Here is a 24,600-nt window from a genome sequence, read left to right on the forward strand (position 1 = left end):
ATATGCACCTATCGCTGTGAAAACGCTCACGGAGACGCGAAAGTGTTCACCCAAAAATTTGTCTACATCCCCCCCCCCCCCCAAACCCTCTTGCCTACCAACCGAAAGCTTCGATCGTCCGTTGTAAGTAGCGCGGGAAAAAAATATTTTGCCACCCCCGGAGTACCGAAGAGCTAATCGCGGAGAGGGTACGGAGCGCGTGGTTCGATGACGCAACGCGCGATCAGCGGGGACCAGCTGGTCGTTCCATTCATTTCAACCGGGCGAGCACGTCAAACTGGAAACGGTTTCGCGGTCGCGAGCTGGCTGATAGGCACGTGTAATAAACTGGCGTCGAAGACGCGCGCACGGACAGCACGAGACGAGAGTGAAAAGCCCCGGTACGAAAACCAGGTAGGGGTGTACACAGTATATCCGTGGCTCCAGGACCCTAAACGATGCTGCGTGGAAGCCGTTGAACCGGCCTATACGCGAAGAAGTCGACCGAACAGGAAGCCCCCTTGGAGCCGCATTTTTGCGAGTCAGGTTGACGTCGGAAGAACGAGATCGGCCCCCGTGGAATCGGGAAGGCCATCGAGGGGGTTCAGGGGGCGGCTGGTTGGTACCCCGATACACTCCCGCGGATCCGTGAGGAACGCGGTGGCCGGCCAGAATAGCAGGTTCGACGATTCAGTTATCACGCGCGCGCCGTGGTGGCCCCCTTGGTGGATCCCCACCCCTCCCCCGAAAACCAGTCGGGGGACACAACGAATTCTACGTCTTCGGGGGCCCAACGTCGTCGTCCAGGTGGATAGTTAGCGAAAACCAGTTCCCTCGTTCAACCTGGCCACGGTCTCCTCCTACTACCAGGGACTTAGGCCTGGTGAGGTCGAGGGAGGGCGAGACGCGTAAAACTGGAATTCCAGCCGGACCACCGGCTGATGGATAGACAGGTGTAATAATAGACACGGAGCTGGGTATCCAGAGGAACCCGTAGGATCTGGATGGTTCGCGTTTTCCATCGGCGCGTGGGACCGAGCGGTGTCCTCCTTGGTGATCGTGGTGGAACACGTGAGGTGCCCCCCAACCACCGTGGCGGAGAGAGAAACTCGGATGAACCAGGGTGGCGGGAAGTAGGTAGGTAGGTAGGTGCCTACCTACTACGCGGAAGAAGGAGATTGGGGCGACTGGGGAGAAGGAGTAGGTACACGAGGCCGGTATACAACCGCGGACCGGAGACGAGAAGCCAGAGGAGCAGGTTCGGCCGGTCTAACCTGATTCTCAAAGGGAACCCTGCATCAGATTGGACCCACCTCCGTGGGTCCGTTTGTATTTCAAGTACCTGTACTCCCTCGCTTCGCGTCAGTGGACGATGCCTCCGGAGACGGAGGACTCTCTCGACCAGGTCCCGCGAAAGAGGGAGGTCTTAGTGAATGATCGGGCCCCGAATATCTACCTCGAGCACGGTGACTCGGTTAGGAGACCGCCGCGTCGGCCGACAACCGACCCCGCGAGTGCTCGGCTGCCTGATCGTTTGGCGGGTGGACCGGGTCAGGGAGTCGCGATCAGTGCTGCGACAGTGAACGTCAAGAGGTTCGCGAACCGGAGACTTGTCAACGTCTGGTGGTATCGACACGAGAAGCTTTCGGACTCTCGTGGTGCCAACGTACGAGATCGTCTCGTGGGGCCGAAACACGAGAGACTTTTGGGTGTCTCGTGGTGTCGGTACATGGGAGTTTGAGTGTCTCGTGGAGCCAACATAGAGAAGTTTACGTGTCTCTCGAACCCAACACGGGAGACAATGGGTGTCTCGAGAAGCCAACGTGGAGATGTTTAGGTGTCTCTCGAACTCAACACGGGAGACTTCGGATGTCTCGAGGAGCCAACTTGGGAGACTTTAGGTGTCTCGTGGAGCCAACATGGGGAAGTTTAGGTGTCTCTCGAACTCAACACGGGAGACTTTAAGTGTCTCGTGAGGCCAACATGAGGAAATTTAGGTGTCTCATGGAATGAACAAGAGGAAGTTTGGGTGTCTCGTGAGGCCAACATGAGGAAGTTCAGGTGTCTGATGGAATGAACAAGAGGGAGTTTGGGTGTCTTGTGGAGCCATTATGGAAAATTCTGGGTGTCTCGTGGAGCTAGAAGACTCGTCTCGTGGGCTGAACACGAGAGAGATTGAATACCCAGAGCAGACCCCGGTCAACGACGCTCTTCTTTTACTACCTGAAACGTTCTATAGCTTCACAGAGGCGATGTTCTCCCGTCCAGTGTTTCGGGAGTGAGAATTAGTGACGAGTTTCGGTTGTGGGAAAGATTCCTCGGTCCGTGCCCGAGACTACGTGGGCAGAGCGATTAGCACGTGTCTCTGTGGCTACGAGGAAAGAGAGAGGAGAGAAAGAGAGAGAGAGAGAGAGAGAGAGAGAGAGAGAGAGAGAGAGAGAGAGAGAGAGAGAGAGAGAGAGATGGCTGGACGACGCGGACCGTTCGAGAATGTTCTTCAAACGCCTGTCGTTCCTCGACGTCGCGTTATATAAACTGGGGGGAACCGGAGGTATCATTAGAGGGGTAGTAGAGATTGGATCAGGTTATTGCGCGTGAAACGTTGGGAGACTTTAACCCTCTGTGGACACATTGGGTCTTTCGAAGAATTGTCCAGCATCCGAGAGACTCGAGAATCTTGAAACCGGAGAGTCTGTGTAGATCAAGGTTAGAGTAGAGAAAAATTTGACTTTTCAATTCTGTGTAGATAAAATTGAGGTTAGAATACCTGAGGAGGAACTTGGAAAAAATTCGAGACATTTTTTCAACTTAAAGTTAAGATTTAGTAAGAAGTTTCACCCTCGAATTCCTTCTTCAAAGAGCGATCCAATTCGAAAAAGTGTTAATCAGTTTCATGACAGGTGGATGCGAGAGTCTCTGGAGGTATTGGGTTGGACAGTCTATATTTTTCAACACACAACATCTATTAAGCGTTATGCGATGCTAGTGCTAGTCGCGTTCTGTGCTAGTCGCCCGCGCGTATACATAATCTAACGATATGTGCATGTCTCGATGAAAAAAGTTTCATACTCTTTGAAATTGTTGTCCAACTCAATATTCCGTCGATTGCTCGGGGCATAATTGGCATCTACTCGAAAAGATTTGCGTTCTCAATAAAATATACCTAATTGAATGAAACCCTGTGACTAATAGTCCAAGATAGAGGTTTCTGAACAACCCATGTGGCTCCCTATCTACACACGCCTTTAGCAAATCAACTCTGTTCGTTAATGGACGCGCTCGAGTCTCTCCGGTCGTCTCTAACATATCCTGTGTCCAATTTCAAACTCACGTAGAAAAATTACGTATCATAACCTCGCACCTGACAAGCCTCTACCAACTTCAACAACTCCCGGACCATAAAATTCAACGTTCCACCTGCAACACCCCAACACCTGAACTTCCAATGTGCACCAAAGTCAACCATAGTAGTCGACTCCCTACCTAAACACATTGAATCTCATCGCGAGACCAGTTTCGTCGTTATCCATCGTACGTGGTACCCCGAACACGACCAAAATGGCAAATAATCTCCCTGTGCCCGCTTTCAAGTAAACGCCGAGAATCCCGTGGAAGCCGTCGACGCGGAAAAACCGAATCTCCAGTCCCGCGGGTTGTTTACCATCGCGCTGGTCACCTGCGCGTCACCTGTGCGTCATCGCGCGCAGGTAGCCACGGTCGAACATCCGCTCCGAATACCCTCGCGCGTCCACCGAGCGGAATCGTTCGTTCTCGCTCGCAAGATACGTGTATACTCACTTGTATCGGGGGTTGGTCGCGTTTTGCGCGTAAACGGAGGAAGAAGAAGTAATCTGTGGCGCATCCGATGGCGGCGTGTGCCCCTGGTCGGGAGGTATATCCTGTGCGTGCACACGCTCAGGAGTGTGTGCGTTGCTGCGTGCGTGTTCTCTCTGGTGCGCGCGCGCGCCCGCGCCTTCACACACAGACACACGGGCACACACACGTGCCAAAGAAGTGGAAGAAGGTGGTAGAACGGTAGGTGGTAGGTCGAAGGGGGTGTTGGTGGGGTGGCGACGGTCGTCGAAGGGGGGAAGGAGGGGGGCCAACTACAAACTACTAAGCGTCCCTCCTGTGTTCCGGATCACATCTCAACGGATGATAGTGTCACCGCCATCGACCGCGGACCGCGGCGATCCGCGCGAGAGAGTCTCGGTTCACGTTCACGTTCACGTTCACGTTCACGTTCACGTTGTTCCGCGTTGTTTCACCGTCTCACGGGTGTCTCACCGGTTCTCGGTCACCCGTGATATCAAACCGATACAGCTCCAAGGGATCCCCCGTTGGCCCCTACACGAACGTTGCGTCGAGTCCACCCGTTTCGACGCTGCGAACACCCGGCCGGGGAGGGGGTGGGTGGATAGGGGCGGGGCGGGGGGGACCAGGGAGTACGAAAACACCACCGAATATCACTCCGCGCACCTCATTATCCTCCTCTCTGTAAGGGAGGGGGGAGTTATATTTTTCCTCCTCGCGGTTTCCAGCCTCCGGGTCGCGCCAGCCCCCGTTACGCGGTTCACACCCCTCTCGGTGAAGCAAGCTCTGTGATCACCGTGCCAAGGGAACGGTTTTCCCCAAACCGGATCGTCTTGTCCGCGATTACACCACTTGCACACCGGCGTGTTCAGGCACAACACGCGCACGCTCGCGCGCACCGCGGCGAGTACGACCGCGACGACGACGACGAGGACCACGACGAGGACCACGACCACGACGACCACGAGGACCACGACGACCACGACGACCACGACGACAACGGCAACGACGACGACGACGACGACAACGAAGGCAACGTAGACGACGACATCGTCCACCACCGTGGGGAGATACTCTCTTTACGCGTAGTCCTCTCCGCGCGGGCACTCTCCGACGTGCGACACCGCGACGCGCCCGATCGTTTACCGCGTTTTACCCCCGGTTGGACGAGGGTGGAACGATGCACTACCCCGAACTGTTGCGGCCCAACAGGTAGAATTAAACCGCCCAAAGTTTGGGCAGCCGCTGCAAGCAACAAACGAAGCAGCCTCACGGTGCTCTCTCGGATCGTTCTCTCTTCTCTCGGGATACGGCAACATGGCCGCCGTCGCCGCCGCCTCCCAGCATCCCGCTCTCGGCTCCGTGTTCCGCCGACACCCCCCTCTCCCGCGTCTCTCTCTCTCTCCACCGACGCACACACGCTCCGCGACGGTACATTCGTCCCTCTCTCCGTTCCGTGCGCGCTCGTTTTTCGTCGCCCTACCTTGTCTGCCTCCCTCGCTCCCGAATCCATCCCCCTCCCTCTCTCACGCCACGGTGTCTCTCCTTCGGTTCTACCTGGCCACCCTACGACGCCTCCCCGTTCCGAGTCTCGTTCTCTCGGTGTCTCGCTCGCGCTTACCGGCCGTTCCTCCCCTCTCTCTCGTTCGGTTCGTCTCCCTTCGTCTCTCTCCGATGCACAGTCCCGCCTGTGACGCTGTCTCATCGCGCCTCCCACTACCGGTCCACCGAGAATCTCACGGCGCGGACTCAGCCTGGCGGGGAGGTGGCGAGAGGGCCCCGTATAGCTCCTCGGTCTTCCCCCTCTCTCTCGCGCCGGTCCGTTGCCATTCCGCGCGTAGGTGCCTCCTCGTCGCTCCGCGTCTCCCTGGGCAGGAGCGGGCTACAGGTGAGACGAGGAGTCCCGAAAGAAGGACGCTACCCGCGGTGCAAGCGAGAAACGAAATCGGGGAGACAGGCTGGCCGGCGCGCAGGTAGCCAACGCCGGACAAGGACCCAAACCCGGACAGGTACGTCGGTGGAAGCGAGACGGTGAGCGTCACGGCGACCTGCACGGATACAAACAGAGCATCGAGTCATCGACGAGGCGGCCGGGCCGCCTGGGCTCTCGGCCACCCGGCATTATCGTGTCTCCGAGAGCGTCTCTCTTACGCGCAGCGTTCCCCAGCTCCGTTGCGCCAACGCGCGCTACCTTGAGAGGGATACCTGGGGGCCCCGTGGCGGGAGCAACGAGGACGGGGGTACAACCGCGGCACACACGGGTCCATTATCGTTTGCCTGCCCCGTCCTTCTCCGTCCCGATCGATCGGGCCGCGCTTTCTCCTTTTCCGTCTCTCGCTACCTTGAGAAGGATACCTCGGGCACGCCGACCGACGTCGTAGAAGGAGGACACCGACGTGGATTATCGTAATTCTCTCCCATGCCCCCCCCCATTTCCCTCTCGACCGTGTGGAGAGACGTTTCCCCTCTCATTTCCCTGGTACTCGGACGGAGAGACGTTTCGCTCCTCGTTTCCCTCTCGATCCGAGACGAAGAGACGTATTTCCCTCTTCGAGGGGAGGGGGAGACCCCCCTGTTGAAGCGTAGGTGCAGAGGGGCACCGTTTTGTTCCCACCTTGAGAAGGATATCCAGATATCTCAGGGATGTCCGCGACCCCGGGGGTCGCCAAGGTGAACGAAACCACGTAGGGAGCCACGTGTGTGACCACGGTTCTGTCGATCCGCGTTTATCGGACCCCCCTCCACCGGCCCTCCCTTGAAACTTTTCGACTTTCACTTCGTCTTCGTCTTTGTTACACACGGGCGAGCGAAGACGTCGCCTCAACCTTCTCTTATCGAGCTTTTTATCGAGGACAGAAGCCCCCTGGAGGAGGAGGAGGAGTGGTAGCGGTGGGAGAGGGGGAAGATTCCACGCGGACGTTCGTATGAAGCGTCTCGGTGTTCGAAAAAAGAAGGACACCCCCTAGAAGAAGAAGAAGAAGAAGAAGTAAAAGAAGCAGAGAAAGCAGAAGAAGCAGAAGAAGCAGAAGAAGCAGAAGAAGCAGAAGAAGCAGAAGAAGCAGAAGAAGCAGAAGATGCACAAGAAGCAGAAGAAACAGAAGAAGCAGAAGAAGCAGAAGAAGCAGAAGAAGCAGAAGAAGCAGAAGAAGCAGAAGAAGCAGAAGAAGCAGAAGAAGCAGAAGAAGCAGAAGAAGCAGAAGAAGCAGAAGAAGCAGAAGAAGCAGAGGAAGCAGAAGAAGCAGAAGAAGAAGAAGAAGAAGAAGATGCCTCCGGTGGGGACGAGGAGGAAACGCGTTCGTAAAACGAAGACGAAAAGGGCCCGCGCGCACCGATATAGGTACACACGTGCGTGCTATTGATTCCCTCCGTTGCACGAGGCGCGCCTGGAGTGTATATAGACACGCAGACCGGCGAGGTAGAACCGAAGGCTGCCGTTGCTGCTTCTGCCGGAGCTGCCGAGCGGCTGAGACGGACTCTGGATCGAAAGAACGAAGGATGGGGGGCCCCCCCGGGGGAGGTGGGCACAGAGGTAGGGAACGCGAGAGTGCGTGAGCTCCCCGACGACCAGTCAGAGGGAACGAGAGGAGAAGAATGAGCGACCAGGACGAACAACTCCCCACTTCCCTGCCCCCCTGGCCCCCGTGTTGCTCTCTCTTCGCCGTGCTGGAATCCCCGCTGTCTCGTTCCCGCAGGTTGCCCTCCCTGTTTGGTCCTCTTGGGCCTGCGAAGGGAGAGATTAAAAAGAGAAAAAGGAGGAGAAGAAGGAGAGGTTGGAATTAAAAGAGGAAAAAACGACGAGGAGGAAGAGGACGCACGTTAGAGGGGGGCACGCGGGGGGCACGGACGAAGGGAGAAGGGAGACCACGTGAAAAATGGGCACCCAGCGAGAGAAGACAGCCTCGGGCTACGGTCGCGAGATGCGACCCTGCGCAAGAAGGGATCTCCCTGTTCCTTTGCGCGCGCGGACGTATATAAACTCTTTGGAGTTGCGCTCGCGCGTCCGCGAGCGGAAATTATTCCTCGCGCGGCGGAGGGGGCGGGGGGCGGCGACCAAGAGGAATACACAACTTTCCCGTAACCCACCCGGGCGGTGTGTTTAGTAGGGGGAGTAATTAGGGGATCCGGGCGTCGCGACATGCGACAGAGAGGGCAGGGAGGGGGGCTCGGTATAATTTGAATACGCGCACGCCCTCCCCCGTGAGAATCGTCGTCGCGGTCGTTACGCGGGCGCACCGCTGCCGCGTGGGTGGTTGCACGCAACCGCGTGGGCGGATCGCGGGAGAAGGGGGAGGAGAAACCGTCGACGTTTTCGCGGCGCGGTGGTGGGGCGGGCCCGAGGGCGGGGGGATGCTTCTTTTTCGTCGACCTTGACTCTCTTACCGGTCGAAACGGATGATCTTTTTTCGGGTTTTTCGGTGCTTAGAAATCGACGTCGAGAGGTACGAGGAGCAGCGAGAACGGATCAGGGGAACGTTTACGCGTCGTATTGTTAATTGGGGGGAAAGGGGGGCTTGCGGGGGAACGGTTCGTCGAACCTTTTTCACGGCGATGGGAACCCATTCGGTTGTAAACGTACGGGGCAAAGTTTGTTTAGAGACACGGAGAATTTTTTACGTTTCATACCGTGCAAATTATTAATTCTAAAATAAGGAGAGGGGGCTGGTCTAGGAGCGTTCGTTAAAGGGCAAAAAATAGTTTCATTTTAATTTTTCACGGTAAGATCACCTTGTTAATGAGACTTTGTATTCGAATAAAAATTGTAACATCGATTAAAAAATAATCTTCTACACTCGGATAAAAATTAGAGGTATAAACCGAGATATTCCGCAATGAACAATCGAACTTCAACTATCTGAAGTTAACTGTGGCGAGTTCCTCGGGTCTCTTTTGACCCTGTTAGGTCTTCTCAATGTACTGGTTATTTTTCTATAATTAAATCTCACGTTGCTGCATCAGTTCCCTCATCGTAGCGATCAGGATATTTTTTATTCAAAGATTGGATGTGTACAGCTAACGGAAGAACGCTTTAAGGTTAGCTCGCGATTACATCCGGAGTTTGGTTGGAATCCACCGGTACTCGAGACCAAAAAAGAAAAAAACATCCCCACCATCGTACATCCTGAATGGATTACATTATTCGGAGTTCACGATTTTGTATCTTCCGTTCGCTGATACTGAAAATAGATTTCCATATACAGTGCCGGCCAAAAATTTGGGTACATCAACAGCATTTGTATTCCACACTTTTCCCTACATTTCAATTCTTACATATTGTTTGTGTAATTTTACTATTGCCAGGAGGAACATTCGTAGCTAAAATTAGTTTGGAGAATGGCCAAATTATGTAAAATATTAATCAAGAAAAAAGTAGTTATTTTGACGAATGGAACATTTAGTAATGTACAACATTTCTATAGAAGATATTACAACTATTACAATTTACTTCTATAATTTTTTCTATCTAAACAAAGGGTAATAAAACACACCTATTACGTTCCTAGTGAAAATTAAAAAGTATTTCACATATAAATAGATCTAGCCAAACTTTTGTCTGATAGTGTATATCGCGACGGGTTTCCATCGCGATCAATCGTGTTTCTACGATTCATCACGTCGAACGGTAAAGTTCGCGGAAACACCGGGAAGAAGTATAGCCGCCATCACCGGCCGTGGAGAGAGCGAATTAGTCGAACGGACGTCTACAAAATCGTTTGTCCCGTCGAGCCGCGATTCCGCGGTGTTTATTTTATTTGGACGACGAACGAATACCCCATGAGAGATACATCACTGGGACGGTTTCAGTAGAAACGTCCATGGTCAACTCTGTCGTAGGTCGTGTCGCGCGTAATTGCGCGCATCCTTCTGAACGCTCGGCGACAAGTTATTATCGGTGAAAGACGCGTCCTCCGCGACCGGAAGGCCATTTGTCATTGGCCACCGAGCCGCGAAAATCTCTCTCAAGTTTCGTTATTCGCCTTATCGTTCGATCGCGGTGTCGAGTTCCTTCGTGCCTGGAAAAAAATTGCATTTTCGCTTGGGAAACTTGGCGCGCGTCTTTCGAGGTTATATTGGGAGGAAACACACTCGGAGACTCGGTAAAGTATACCTATTTGTAGTATCGGAGAAAAGACAAAATTTTATTAATTGCTGAAAATGTGTGATACGTAATGTAACGTGTTACTTTGTCTCTAAGGACACTAAGGCAAGGGTAAAGGCAAGTGGAGGATGTTTGGTGTTGAGTACCAAACTTTGTAGTAACCTAATATGGATCAATCTAATATGGAACTCCCTTAAATTGGGTCCACTCAAGAAGAATAAATCTAATATTGAATATCGTTAATTTGGAACTCTCTAAATAAAATAAATTCAATATCACATCGTTTTGAACTAGACCCCCCCCCTGCCCCCTAAGTAGAATCACTCTAATACTAAACTCTGTTTTAAATTGGAACCCCCTAAATAAAATAAATCCAACATCAAACTCCGTTCAATTGGAACCCCCTAAAATCACTCGAACATTAAAGAATTTTAAATTGAACCCCCCAGAAGAAAAAAATCAACCCAACATCGAACCCTGGTAAATTATAATCCCTTGAATTGAATCGCGATATCGAATATCGTCAAATTAGACCTTCCTAAATAAAACACAGTCAAATATCCACTCCACTTAGGGTGTCCTAATTTATCAGAGTTCCACATTGCCATCTTGTCCTCCATTCGTAACAAACATCCTGTTTTAATGCTTCGTACCCACCGAACGTAAATCAGTACGAAAGATTTTAATCACTCCTCCCGGATGAGTTGTCAGTTGATTGCTCGCCTTCAACTTTTTTACGGTCGTCCCCGGTTTCGATTAAAAATTCTATTATGTCGTCATTACTCGAGCAAAAACGAGAGCGTGTAACACGGTTCGGTAATTATGCGAGCCAGAGAGAGAGTTTTCATCACGTGGCGCTACGGTTGGCGATGCTCTTGGAAGAAGATTCGGTTCCCTGTCGTCATCCTCGTCGGCGTCGTCGTCGTCGAAGTCATCACGGAGCCCCCCGGTTTTAAACGCGCTCGTGTGCCCCGTATAATGGCCGAGACTCGACCGGTTCGCGGCGTTTCATTCAGAGAGAGGACGTCAATGTTGCATCTATTCACGCGTACAGGCACAATACATCATAGGCTACCTGTTCGATGAAAGACCGGTCACCCGGCTCTTGCCCGCGTTTTGAAAGTAAACAGAACCCACTTACGAACGAGCAAGAGAATCCCCCCCCCCCCTTCCTCCCACTACACTTTACCAACGTGACGAAGACAGACGTGGAGCGGGAGGGGGAGTGAAACAATCCGTCGTACGACGAGAGAGAGAAGTGCTAAAAAGGATTTTACAACGAGCCACCACCCGACGAAAGAAAAGAGCCATTGTTAACGCTCGGGGGACTCGCGAAGTGGGATTAGCGATTCTTTTTCTCGGAACCATAGTGCGTCTTTCTCTCTCTCTTTTTCTTTTTTTTTTTTGCTTCCTACCTCGGGTACGAATTTACGATGCCCGATGATTTGCATAAATCGTTGCTCCTTCGCTATGAATTTTCTCGCTTTTACCGGCCGTTATTTGTGCACCCGTGGGTAAACAGAGTTGGAAGTGATTTTTAGGCGTAGGCACGGGTAGGAGAGATGGAATTTTTTTAAACAATTTCGCTCGGGTTATTTGTTTAAGGGGTCGTTGGAATATTTGGGGCACTGTTCGATTATTTACGGAGACAAAGATTTGTTAACGAGATGAAAATTTATTGGTTATGTATACTATTTTTCTCAGAACTCTTCAATGTGGAAAATTCTCAAGCAGTGGTGGAAAGACGCCCCCCCCCCCCCCAAGAGCAATTTATTCTGGTGCTTAATGTGTTAATGAGTAACGGTTAATTTTTATTTTTAAAAGGTTCACTTCGAGAACTAAAATATTCCTTGGAAGATAACAGTGAAAACGAGGGGGCTCCCCCTATTGGAGGAGCTGATCTCGGCGCTTTAAAGTCTCAAATTAATTTTCATTTCTAATTATAGAAAGAGTATAATCGAACTTGGAGTTTACTCTTCCGAAAAATTCCTAACAACGAAAACTCTCGACTCGAGTAATGAAAAAAAGGGGGGCCCCCTCGAGAGTAATATATCTCGACGTTCAGCGTGTTAATCAGATCAATTTTTATTCCATCGTACGTAAAGAGTGCAATCGGACTTCGAGTCCACATTTCCCAGAAGTCCCTAACGAGGAAAACTCTGGTCGCGGGTAACGGTGGGAAAGAAGAGGGGGGCCCCCTGGAGCAATTTATCTCAACACAACGGCGACGCAAACTTTCACCAGGGACGGCTCGATGGGTGCTCGACTGCTGCCCCGTGGAAAAAATATTATCACCGTTTACCATTAATTACCGATTTGCGATGAAGAAAAGAAAAAAAAAAGAAACCCGTGCCCACGGTAATTACCCCTCGGTACCCCCCGTTGGCGACTACGTGCGTTTCCAATCGCTCTCGGCGTATCGGTGTCGGCGTAGGAGCTCGACCGCGAGGATCGTCGGCAGGAAGTGCGAGCAAACGAGCGGGCGTCGTGATAACGGTATCGAAAGTGTTACGCATACGACCCGCGGGGCTCGCTCGCGAGGTTATCGGTGGTTAAACGCGCGACGAGCAGCGACCTCTAATTTGCGTCGCGGCAGCCATCGGCCGATCTGCGCGCGCGCGGAAAATTTATTTTCACCGAGGGACGCGCGGTCAGGCCGCCGGCGTCGAGAGACGCTCGTTATCATTAGGACGTCACGGAAGCCGTGTCACGTTCACTCCCGAATCGTTCCAGGGAGGGATCGGCGATCAAGGTAAACGTCACAATTATCGAGGAATTTTTTGTACGATAATAGGAAACACCGGAGTGGGGGGATTATTCTTTCTGCGCGGTATTTTAACATGTAAAGGGTGTCTTACGAAGTAGGAAAGATCATTTTTATTATTTTTATTCTTTTTAAGTATTGCCGCACCGGGGGGCATTTTATGGGGTATGAAAGGTACTCTTTTTTTTTATGAAAACTGTATTTTGTGTGTAAATTATCGAGGGCTATCTATGTTTGAGTATTTAATTATAGTTACTTAATACCTTACACGAGGAGGACATTACATGGGGTACGAATGGTACCCTTTGTTCTTTTATTTTCTTCAACGAATATACTATTTCGGATTTCAAATTTCATCGGGCACCTCTGTTCAAGTATTCTTCGCTTTCTTAGAGCGAATTTTTTATTCTAGAGGTTACTACAACTCTACAAGGTATTTACGTAAATATGAATTATTTCGAAACGAATCATAAGTGACCCCCTTTGATAGTTCCACTGTTAATTAAAAAAAAGTATTCCGTACAGAATTTATTCTGGTTAGACGAGAAACCCTCGACGCAAGGCAAAGAATTCGAAAGTCTGAAACGTCGGGTCGTGAAACGGAATTTATTATTGGAAAATACAACACGGCCATTATTGTTTAAAGAATTCGCCATTTTTGTGCCCCGAGTTGCACGCGCGGGGTTATTTCCAGCGTTCCGCGCAATTCTTCGTTGTTCCGCAATAGTCGTTGGCCGTTTCTCGAGCGACAGTCGATAGCCAGGAGGTAATGAAACGTTTATTCCTCGCGCGATATTGTTAAACGATGATTGTTATCGGTGACTTTCCCATTCCTGAGAATCGGTCAGTGCGGAAAGCGAACGGCCTCCCGTCGTGCATTCGCGCGACTCCGAGCACGCGTTGTTTTCACTTCACGACTTTCGCGAACGGACAGAGGGAAGCGAATTACACGTGCGATCCGATATTCTTTTACCCCGGCCGTGTAAATTTCTTATTTGCGCATCGGTGCGCGCATTGAGCGCCACGGGAGCGACGAAACCGTTCCGAGAAACGCGAACGATTCGCTTTTTTCCGCGATGCAAGCGGTTTAAATTGTTGCACCGAGGTTTCGAAATTTACATAGGAAGTGGAACGAACGCGAAAGAATCTTATCGACTTCGTCTGATAATTTGTGGGATCGCCCGAGGTGACCGTAGTACTCCGTACAGCGAGAATTCCGATAAATTGAGCGAAATGTGTCGCTGTGAGTCACTGATATTTAAAAAAGAGAAAAAAAATCTTCGCTTTTTGGGAGAAGAAGGAAAAGACTCGTTTTGGGTATTTTTTAATTTTCATTATTTTGTTCGAAATATAGTATTATTTGTGACACTCCTTCAATAATTTTGCCCCTTTATTAATATAGATAGGGTACATTGTACCAATGGGGACTCCCTGTGTTTGTATAATTTTTTAAATCTCTGTTATCGATATTTGTATTACTTTCCCTAAAATACAGAGTGATATTTAAGAAGTATTGCTCATCTTAGTAATACCAAGGGTCTAATGTACTTATAGAGGCCCCATTCCCTGGACTTATATAATTTTTAAAAATTCTATTGTCTATATTTATACTACATTACCTTAATTAGATGATATCTAATTAACGCGGAGATTCCACTGTACCAGTAGGGGGCCCCCCACATTTATAAAACTTTAAAAAATTTCTAATCAATATTCACACTACATTGTCCCAAGTATAGAATGATATCTAATCACTCGTGTCACCTTATCAACGCAAAACTTGAAAACTTTGTTCCATTGTAGGGGGGCCCCTTATTTAAATTCTTGAAATTTCTACGATCGAAACTTCTATCATTTCACGCAAAATGTACAACGATCCTCGATCAGTCTTGGCCCGTTTTATTAACAAGGATTAAGGAGACTCGATCTCCTCCAATGGGCCCCCTCCTCCCCAGCGACACCCCACGTTTTCTTCTCATTCCTTCCGGTCGGTATTGTGTAATCTTCGGCACAAAGCGGGCGACGTGCACGCACTCGAGCCTATTTGTAGCGTAAAAACTGGACTACTAACCGAGCGTGTCTAAATCGAAATCATTCAATCGAGTCACGATTAATGGACACAATTAGTCTCGCTGGGGAAACGTCGCGTCGCACGAACCCGGAGGATGGTGATCGGCGAAATCAGGTTGTCGGGGCGACCCGCTCGTACCAGAAAAAGAACTTTCTTCGCGCGAGTTCCCTGTACGTCTTTTCAGCGACACCGGCTAACGTTCGGGCGACGAGAGAGTGAGGGGGGATAGGGGGGAAAAATACGGCAATTAATTCGATCATCTTCGAGTAATTTTTATCGCGATGATTCCGTTTTCCGATAATATCAATTCGTGGAGAACTACTTTCGTTTTAACGATAATTGATTTTCGTTTACAGCTGTCGAAAGGTATTGGAAATTTTGTATCCTTTCTCTGAAATTGTAAAATTTTTTTTTCTACTCAATTGTGTTTCTAACACTTTATTTATTTATTTAATAAAAGTATTTGGTACCCAACTAGTGTTGGAAATTTTTTTAAATCCTCTCGATTCGGTGTACAGAAATTAAGAGACTACAGTGTGAAATTTTTTTTAATACAATTTCGTCACTACGAAAGAATACATTTTTATAGAATAATTTACCGAAGATCGTGAGAATATTCGGATTACGGTTCTTGTAGAGTACTCAAACGTTTTGTGACTCTTCTCTGTTTACAGATACGATGCGAAATTTTAAGAGTTGCAATATGATATTTATTCGGTAGAAAAGAATAACATTTTATCGCATAATTCACCGATGAAAAGTAGCACGACGGTGTTTCTTAACACGAAGCACGTTTAATTATGCGTCGACTGTGCGTTATCGATGTAAAATGGCGTCCGGTTAAATATGCAGTCTCGTGTAGAGAGATATGCGAAACAAACGACAACGTTATCACGCCGGGCATGTTACAACGTAACATTTCTGTAAAGTAAAATTTTAATTGTTGGAGCTGTATATTTTACTACGTGAATGAATAATGCATCGATAACTCGTTCGACGAGTTGCTCTCCGTATTTCCCATCGAGAGAGTGAAAATATTGATAAACTTTAACGATCGTCGACTCTTGAACGTAAAAAACACCCGCGACGTTTCGATATGAGTAATTAAAACACGAAATAATTGAATGTATACTAATTCCACACGCCGCAACATTGTTTGCTGTGATAACGTAATTATTCGTCGTTGCTTTGAAAATATTTCTTTTTTTCGTTTTACACAATATCTAACTCGCGTGACATATTCTCAAATAGTTTTTTTTTTTATCACTTTTAAATCGTATGTATTCCTTGTCGTTTGCAATAGTTTATTACGACAGGCCTTTTGTAAGACAATGGATATAAATAAATTCAACAAAACTCACGATTCTACTACTTTCAAGGTGCTCCACCGTGTTTGTAATTTCTATTGTTTATTTCGTGGGTTAGATGTTTCGTCAGAGATTTGCTTGGAATTGTGAAACAGAGTTAGATAAAATAAATTCAATTTCACGGCTTTAAATATTACAAAGTTTTCATACCGATCTCTTTCTCTCCTCGTGTATAAATATTTAAAAAATTCTCATGTTTGAACATCTAAAAGATTCTCAGAGACTCTACCACCCAATAATAAATATTGTCTGAAAATCAAACTCTGGTGATTAGAATAAATTGTCCAATAAGTTTCGTGGTTCGATAAACCTCGTTGAATAGTACTGTACAATAAATTTTATCGAACCACAAAACTTATCGAGCAACCCAGTACTACACTTCGTCGTGCGTTAAAACTTATCGAACAACCTAGTATTCGCGATCTCAAGTTGCACCTAAGTATCCAGGCAATTGATCGTGTCCCTTTCGTCGAAAAATTGGTCTCCCTTGCGTCAATTGGAACGCCAAAGGTACCTCGGTACCATCGACCACCATCGACCGCGTTAATTGTCGCGCGCGTCGATGGCCGTTGAACGATTCCGAGAAAAAACCTAACCCAGCCCCGGCTACGGTGAACGGGAGGTTAACCGTCGTCGTCGTCGATGGAAGAAGTCGGCCGATACGAGGCGGTGCCCCGATAAATCGATCGTCGACAAATTAAGCCGCTCTTGCGTAACGGTAACGCGAAAATCGCGCGGATGCCCGAGGGCCGTTCTTGCGCGGCCGTTACGGGCGATACGCGTACACGTTGCCCCCTCGTGAAGAACGGCGAAATCGCGCGTCGGTGCTCCGTGCCGTTAACTTTTCGCAAGAACGGGAAACAGTTACCCCGCTCAGACATGCGCGCGGCCGAGGGATAAGGAGAGCGGTTCCATTGACTCCGAGAGCCTCGGGGACCTTAATGGCCGTTGCGAGATCGACCGCGGATGTAGTCGCGGAACAGTCTCTCCTTTCTTTTTTTATTTTTTCTGTTACCATCTTTTAGCGAGAGTTTTACATTTTTTCCTACCGATATTGACGCTTCTTGGATCGGTTTCGTCGATTGGAGAACTACCGAGGACCTCAATGCCGACGAAACTGTTCAAGCTGTTTTCTTCCTTGAGTTTCTTTGTCGAGTATTTTCTATTTTTTTTTTTTTTACTTTCGTCGAGACTTTCTGGAACGGTTACTTCGACTGGGAGAACCTCGGGTATCTTAACGAGAGCGAAGTTGTTTTCTTTTGTAAGTTTCTTTATTATAAGCATGTGTTCTTCATTTCTTTCGAACCATTGTTGAGACTTTTTGAAACGATTACCTCGACCGGGAGAACCTTGAGTTCGAAGGCGAAGTTGCGATTTCTTTTACGTTTTTTCGTTAAGCGTGTATTCTACTATTCTTTTTTCACCATTGTCGATACTTTTTGGGACTGTTCCATCGATTGGAGAATCTTGAGGACCTTGATAGTCATGACAGAGGCTCTTTTCTTAAGTTCATTTATTAAGTTTGTGTTATCGATACCTCCGTGCAATTATTTACACTCTTCGTAGCAAAATATTTTTACCTAACGTCACCTATAACAAGTAAAAATCTTCACAATTCTTCTGAGAACCTTAACTCCTTTGTTACTTCTAACAAACGCAATGAAACGTAACAGAAGCTAAAAGTAGACTATCATGGAGGCAAATTCAATCAATCACTCTAGAAAATGACCCTAACCTCGTCATACCGTTCAGTTCCTTCCTTACTGTACTTCGAAAACAAATATCGGTTAATACAACACCCAATGAATACTAAATTCCCTACGACACGAAGGGTGAAGGTACAGGGTTAAAGATTCCCCGAATCATTGCTTCTAATCTCGCGAGGTTCTCCCTTTGATCGAGTCGACACTATATCTAGAACAAAAATTCACCTATCCGTTGGTAAAAAAGTCTCTGCTTCTCTCTCTCTCTCTCTCTCTCTCTCTCTCTCTCTCTCTCTCTCTCTCTTTCTCTCTCTCTTTGGAGAACGAAAAACGTCGAACAGTTCTGTCGCCCCGTAAAAACCGCGCGGCGATAACCGAGAGTCGACGACGAAATTTGCATTCTCCTTCGTTAGAACATCGAGCGGGTCCCTTGGTCGGGGCCCCCGAAACGGAACCCAGATATGCCCAATCAACAGCCGCGCAGAAAGAGGGAACGCACACGGTCGCGCAAAAGTGTGCGAAAGTGTTGCTGCTTCGACTCCGCTCCGTTCCGTGTGTCGCCGACACGACACGAACACGAACACGGGCACAGCTCCAGCCATCGTGGATTGGTGAACAGCCATTGGGGACCCGCCATCAAGGATAGGCCTGAAACGAAGCGGCCTGGCTTTTTATCGGCTGTGGAGAGGAGCTGGCCTCGCTTGATATCGTCGGTGATTTGAATGTAGGGTAGGGGAGAGGGCCGCGAGGGGGGACCGAGGAAGCGAAATCATCCCGATGGAAAATTATTATGTCCTTTTTTTAACTCTAAAGCGACTGCGGAGTCGAACTGTTTGGACAAGAAATGTACCGAACGGAGGGAACTTGTTTGTAAGTTTGTAGGGAAACGAGAGATCGAGGAAAATTATTATTTTTTCTTCAAAGCGACTATATGCTCTTGCGAGAATGTACCGGATGAAGGGGTCTTGTATGTTTGTGTTTAGAATAGAGTATGATATTGAGGAAGAGGAATTATCTTGATGGAAAACTATTAGTTTTTCTTTGTAACTTTAAAGCGACTACACCCTCGGTCTTTGAACGAAAATGAACTGTACGAAGGGAACTCGTGTTCATGACTTTGAAAAATAAATGAAGATACTGAAAGAAACATAGGTAGTAGATACTATCGAGAATTCTGTTTGGAAAGATACTCAACCCTCTGACTTTGATTAGTCGATTCCGTGCGGTAAACGCCCATAGGCGTTCACTATGTATATACTCTCAATACGTGAGAAAGTCTTTCGCACAGAGTGTCTTAGGTCAAAGAGTTCATTTCCAACCTCCAGCAGAGTTGCAAAATTGTTCACTGTTGGTTTACTTTTTCCGACTGAAATTTAACAAAATTTCACAAAATCTTTTCTTCTCGATATTTTGTTTACTTTCTCGATCAACGTGGTAATCTTTTCCCCGTGCCGTGTCGCGCTAATCGTTATTAGATCGTTGTTAAACAGCACCATGGTTAATAACACACGTTGGGGTTAACGATTACCGGTTCACGCGCGAATAAGCTTTTAAATGGCTGTTAAAAACAGCGAGATCGAATATAACGATAACGCTAGTGTGTCGGGTGACGTCGTTGGTTTTTAACGTCGCGTAGCCACGGAAACGGGCGAGCTGTTGCGCGCGATTGCGTTTCGCGGGCCGTTTTGCATGCAAATCGCTCCACTCGGAATTTATGCGGACCTGGGCAATAAGGAACACACGGAGACACACGTACGTAGGCCTACGAACGTTTATACGTTCCTTTGTGAGACTCTGAAACATTTACCGAAAACGGGAGCGATGTTGGTCGATTTTGGTTCGTGTTTAAAAATTTCACAAATTAAGGAATAATCTATTTTGGAACCATAATTGTGTACCTTAAAAACGTAGATCTTGAAACATGTAACGTTATACGGGGGATGTTGCTCGATTTTGGTTCGTCTTTATCAATTTTATAAATTAAGTCATTTTCTTCTTACAAAATTAAAAAGAACAAATTAATTTATTATTTTTTTATGTAATTATGAAAATTTAGTTCGAAAGTCTAAATCCAAATGGTTGGTAAGCATTGAATATCTAAATTGCTGAGTTAAATACCCTAAATGCTTTAAATGTTACGTAACAACTCTAATAGTTAGATTGAAACGCCCTGTAAAAAGTCAAAAATTTACACTGATCCTTGAGAAATCATAAAATATCAAATAACGAATAATTTGCTTAAAAGTTTTTCACGTGTAATCTTGAAACTGTAACCTTACCGTAGGTACTGCAAAAATAAACGTAAAATATAAAAAATTGGGATACAGGATTCATCAAAGTCCAGTTATATTTGCGGAAATTATGGGAAGATTGTTGGAAATCGAAGATGTTAAAGCCAACCAAGAATCGAGGAAACCAATAGGGATGGAGCGAGATGTAACTTTTCGTTACGAGTTGTTAAAAAGTTATCGGTTTAAATTTTCGACTTGTCGGAGAGTTTCGAGCACTGTCGATCCTCGAACGAATATTAATGATGCGCCATTGTGCGGTTGTTTTGCAACTGGCGCGGCGTCTCGCGTCGGTGCAATTTTTCCGCGCGGTGCAGGTAGCGATGGGTTTGATAGGTGTGAACCATACTCGAGCAATTCTGTGCCAAAGTTCTGAATAAGAAGTATACCAACGTCTCCAGTCTCAAGAAATTATTTTTTCCTATAAGCTTTTTCCTTTCACTTTGTTATTTTACTAAAATATATGCGCAACTTTTATCTTACATCGCTCCTAAGTAATTTTCTTTCGTTTCCAGACAGTGCACACTTAACGAAACCAATAATATAAATTCTAATTCTTATTTTACACCATATCCAAGTTGTCTTCTGTTAATACATATAAAGTGTAAAGAGTATTCGAGAAACTTCACACTAAACGAAACCAATAATATTGACTCGGTATCGTTCCCATCGCTACATGCAACGAGGATGCACCTCTCCGTGCAGGTGAGCGCGATGCTGTCGGTCGTACGTCGCCTCATTGCGCGTGGACCGGCGGGAGAGGAGATAATTTATCATTAGACGGTTGCGCAATTAGCGTTGATTACGCGTCCGCCCCCCTCCTACGTTCGGATCGCTGAAATTTTCAACCCGTCGCAATTTTTCGTCGGACGTATATTAATTATGCACCGCGCGTTGCGCAACAATTCGACAGTTCGCAATGTTTACTACAACGCGTCGAGCCTCAGAGACACCTAGACTTAATAGTGGTCGATCCACGGGAGTCGATTTCTAAGAGTCGATCGCGCGTAGATGAGATTATCGTTCGATGGTAGTATCGAAGCATCGGTTACGCCGATGGACGTCGTCCAAGATCGGAGAATGTAACGATTCTATCGTGGAAGATTCTATTTCAAAAGAGGAGGAGGAGGTGGAGGAGGAAAGATGGCGAATCATCCAGGAGAAATAAATTTATTCCGCTACTACGTAGGTGCTGGTTAGAAAAATAGCGAGCGGTCGAGGTGCAAATAAATTTACTCGCGTTGCAGAAGATTCTATTTAGAAAGTGGAGGAAAGATGGCGAGCGATTAAGCGGAAATTAATTTATTCCCGTTGTAACGGAGAACTTTATCGAATATTGGATCTACGGAGAAGGTAAGTGCGTGGTTAATCGGGGAAACGAATTTATTCGCGTTGAAGGGTGTTGAACTGGTCGTGGCTGGTAAGCGAGAAAGGGGATTTATTCGTAGAACTGAGATCTGTAATTATATAACATGTAATTTATTTTAACCGGACTTCGTTCTAGGGTTATTTTTCAGAGATTGTTTAACGATCATTTTAAGAGATATTTTTATTCCAATTACCACAGTAATAACCGTGGCACAAAGTAATCCGAGTTTCCCCAACGATTATTTTTTCAGTGCAATGGAAACTTGTTTTTTTTTTTACAAATGAAGGCACCGATTTTAACACCATATTTTCTGGGTAATTTATCATAGAATTAGTTATGGTGCAAACTTATCTCCTCTGCTATAATCTTGCCAGTCTTCCTTTTGAAAAACATCTAAGATACTTCCTGTTTCCTCGCAAATCGAGTCACTGGTTCTAACAACTCTCTTCTTGATCATTTTTAAAATGGTACTTCCTTCACCGTTATATCATTCGACACTAAATCTCCTCCTCTCTTTTAAGATCAGTCATTGCACAACAATTATCTCTTCAATTTCAAGCGAGATATTCAAATTATCTTATCTCCAAACATTTTTCTTCAGAATTTATAAATGGTACTTTCTCGACCATTATCTCCCAACACCAACTTCTATCTTCCTCTTCAAGGCCACCCTCCCCTAACTCCTTCAAAAATTCCCTTCCCCACAACATTCAACTTCAATATCAAAGTCACACCACGTAACTCCAAGTCTCTTCCCTCCATTTTCCCTCCAAATTCCTAAAAATGGTACTTCCTCGACCATCATCACCCAACTCGAACCTCTTTCTTCCTCTCTAAGATCCTTTAACTCTTTCAATAATTTCCTCGCCCAAAATAGTCAACCCCAACGTCAAAGTCACACCCCAAATACTCCCTTCAAACATTTTTTCCTCCGATAATTCCCCAGAAATGAAGAAATACGCGTCATCTTTTTTCAGTGGAGGGATTCACCGCGGATTTTCCACGGGGTAGGGCCCGCTATCTGGCCGTCGGATAATCTTCTCTCCCCCTTAGTCATTCGGGATGACCTCGGGTAAGGGGTCCTCTAGGTATACGGGACTTTCCTACCTGCCTGTCTCGTTCCAGCACGCTGGGCCCCATCTACCTGAGGTGAGGGTATATTTATCTCGACGCCTTCAGCGCGCGCACACAGACGGGAAGCGACGTCGCGCGAGCGCAGAACGGAGCGGGTTCGAGCCACGGATGCTTTTCGGGCCCCGAGGAGGATGCCCCCATAGAAAACGTCGGGGAAGAGATGCACCTGTCAGGCCGAGGAACACCCCCGTCAGGGCTCTACCTGGCGGAGCGTAAAAAGCCAAAAAACCTTTACCACCTCTTGCTTGGTTAGAGAAAGAGAGAGATTGTGAGAGGTAGATCGAGAGAAAAATTGTGCGAGAGAGAGAGTGGCGGGGAAAGATCGTGGGAGAGAGTGACAGAATGATCGAAAGAGTGAGCGCAAAAATTAGGAGAGTTAGAGAAATATCGAGACAGGGAAAAATATTGGGAGGAAGATTGTGATTGTGAGAAATATTGAGAGAGTGAGAGAAAGATTGAGGTAGTGGGAAGTATTAAGAGAATGAGAGAAAGATTGAGAAAGTGAGAGAAATATTGAGATAGTGAAATAAATATTAAGTTGGTGAGAAATATTGAGAATGTGAGATAAATATTAAGAGAGTGAGAAAAATATTGAACGAGTGAAAGAAAGATTGAGAAATAGAGAGAGAAAAATATTAAGAGGCTGAGAGAAAGAGAGAAAAATTGAAAGTGAAATAAAAATTGAGCGATGGAATGAGAGATAAAGAGTAGAAGAGGGATGGTAGGGTTTCCCTGTCTGTTTTCATGGTGTCGAGGATTGCGCGCGCGCACACAGAATCCCGCGCATTCCAGGCGTGAGAACGGCTTCTTTCACGTATTTTCGTGGCCGAAGCGAAGGCAGTCGGTCAACCGTGATCGGAAGCTGCCCGATGGCGGGGACCGATTGGGACTATGGGGCACCGTGGAAAGGGTTCTAGGGTATCGATGACGCTTTTAACACCTTACGGGCCGAATGGTGATTTTAGGAGACGTGCACGATCTTGGAGGTGGGTATACCTACACCTAACATCGAACGTAATATACTGTCTAGTTTTTAAGAAAGAAAAAATTGCTATAATTACTAAGAAAACTTCGTAAAAAAGATCTGTGATAAATATTTTGTAAAAGTTTCTCAATTTTGTCCTCTTAGTTTCACCAGAAAAAAGGTTGTATAAAATTTCGTATTATTTGTTCTCTATGTAGGCAAAAAATGATTTATTTGTAAAACTATATGTCATACCACATGGTTAAGTTTATCGTGAAAAATCTACACGTTTGTACAATACGAAATAATTTGTTGCATCTCGTCGGGAAAATCGAAGCTGAAACGTAAAAAAATTAATCTAAGCTCTCGTATACTTTATAAAACACAGTGAAACATTTTTCTCTTCCAATCGTCTCGTACATTTAACACTGTTCCATAATACATCGAACACCCCGTACAAACACTAGAACACTTAATTCACTTCACCAGACTCTCTAATTTGCAGTGAAATCGAGACGGTAATTCCCCGATGATATTATCTCCGCGTTAAACGTTCATTGTAACATACTATCGCGAAAAAATTGTCCAACTCGAAAATTATCGGAATTATCGCGTTTCGCGCGACCCAGGGCCTGGATTATTAAATTATAAACGTAAATCAGTCCCTGTAGATTAACATTCGCCAACTTTCTCGCGCCACCTTTTTTTTTTCATTTTCTCTCTGTCTATTCACCTCTCTGGCTCGCTCGCTCTTTCTCTCTGTAATGGGCGAATACGCGACGAGTGAAACTTCTCGGGACGAAATTGTAATCGTCGTGTCTCGGTTAACGCGCACGATTATATCGATCGTTTAATCGAGCCGCGGAGTTTTCATTAAACCGCCTCGAAAGCGGCCACCTCGTTACGTCATGGCGGTGAAACTTTCGACATATAAATGAAAATAAAGAAAAAAGAAAGAAAAATTGAACGATTAATATCGATCAAAGGAGGGAGAGACGAGGGAGTCCGTGCTGACTGTACCCTCCGTTTCCGGTCCCCGCTCCAACAAGGG

At 47.0% G+C, this 24,600-nt stretch overlaps 1 protein-coding gene and 1 long non-coding RNA gene across 4 annotated transcripts in view; one reads left to right on the forward strand and one right to left on the reverse strand.

The window, feature by feature from the left end:
- The window catches only part of Grh (grainy head), a 191,546-nt gene extending 186,485 nt beyond the window's left edge, over window positions 1-5,061 (reverse strand). For both annotated transcript variants that reach the window (XM_076310207.1, XM_076310208.1), the window contains exon 1: window positions 3,778-5,061. The gene's annotated coding sequence lies outside the window, so the exon portion shown is untranslated. The remainder of the gene's footprint in view (window positions 1-3,777) is intronic.
- A 7,472-nt stretch (window positions 5,062-12,533) lies between these two features.
- On the forward strand, window positions 12,534-23,880 carry LOC143145844 (uncharacterized). Of its 2 annotated transcripts, none has more exons than XR_012991779.1 (2): window positions 12,534-12,641; window positions 22,429-23,880. It is a non-coding gene; the product is annotated as an uncharacterized LOC143145844 (long non-coding RNA). The 2 variants fall into 2 exon arrangements; XR_012991778.1 differs by lacking the exon at window positions 12,534-12,641 and adding an exon at window positions 21,235-21,435.
- Window positions 23,881-24,600: the final 720 nt, after the last annotated feature.

Source organism: Ptiloglossa arizonensis, chromosome 4 (assembly GCF_051014685.1).
Source record: "Ptiloglossa arizonensis isolate GNS036 chromosome 4, iyPtiAriz1_principal, whole genome shotgun sequence".
Classification (NCBI taxonomy): Eukaryota; Metazoa; Arthropoda; class Insecta; order Hymenoptera; family Colletidae; genus Ptiloglossa; species Ptiloglossa arizonensis.